Below are 1,172 nucleotides of genomic sequence, written 5' to 3'. Positions count from 1 at the left end.
ATGGGTATTGGCAGGAGGCCTCAGTTTCTTGCTAGCTGTAAGCAGGATGAGTGTTCCTTGCCACATGGACCTCTCCATAGGGCGGCTTGAGTGTCTTCACAAGATGACAGCTGGCTTCCTCCAGAGCTAGTGATTCAAGAAAGCAAGGCAGAAATCATAATGTCTTTTATTGTTTAGCTTAGGAATCACACACCATTATTTCTACACATTCCTATTACTTGCACAGATCTGTACTATTCAATGTGTGTCGGGGGGACACTATGTGAATACCAAGATGCAGGGATCATTGGGTTTATCTCTGTGGCTGGCTATTATGCTTTCCCATAAGCATTTAAACATACTCAATTTTCGCCTATCTTGAAAACAAACAAACACATACAACAAAACAACTAACCAAACAATGAACCAAAGAAAAAATTACATCAATAAAATCTCCCTGTAGTGTCTAACTTCTTCTAATCTTGCCTTATTTTTCTCCCTTCTTTTCCTTTTCTTTACATGTGAAACTCTTGAAACTGTTGTCTATATTCCCTACTTCTGTTCTGCCCCTTGCATTCATTTCTCAATCTTTTGTTGTACAGACTCCTTTCATTTCACTAAACTACTCTGTCAAGGTCCTGACTTCATTGTTCTGAGTCCAAACAATATTTTTCAGTTCAGTTCTATTCAGTTCTTTTTATTTTTATTTGACCTATCAAATATTTGACACTGTTGACCCAATTTCACATTCAACTCCTTTCTGAAAAATCCCTCTTTTCCTAGTTGGCTCTGATACATCACTCTCCCATTTTTCATCCAGTTTCTCTGTCTTGCTTTTTCTCATCTCCTTTGACCAATCTTTACCATTCTTTAGGTAATCCTTAAAGTTTTGTCATACATCTTTTCCCCCTGTACACATTCTCTTGGGTGCTATTCAGCACTATCATGGCTTTTTAAAAAATTATTTATTTATTTATTTATTTTTTATTATGTTATGTTAATCACCATACATTACATCATTAATTTTGGTGTAGTGTTCCATGATTCATTATTTGCATATAACACCCAGTGCTCCATGTAGAACGTGCCCTCTTTAATACCAATCACCAGACTAACCCATTCTCCCACGCTGCCTCCCCTCTAGAACCGTCAGTTTGTTTTTCAGAGTCCATCGTCTCTCATGGTTCATCTCC

This window comes from Leptonychotes weddellii, chromosome 9, assembly GCF_054177405.1.
Source record: "Leptonychotes weddellii isolate Sample4059 chromosome 9, ASM5417740v2, whole genome shotgun sequence".
In the NCBI taxonomy this organism is placed as follows: domain Eukaryota; kingdom Metazoa; phylum Chordata; class Mammalia; order Carnivora; family Phocidae; genus Leptonychotes; species Leptonychotes weddellii.
This window is presented reverse-complemented; position numbering follows the sequence as displayed.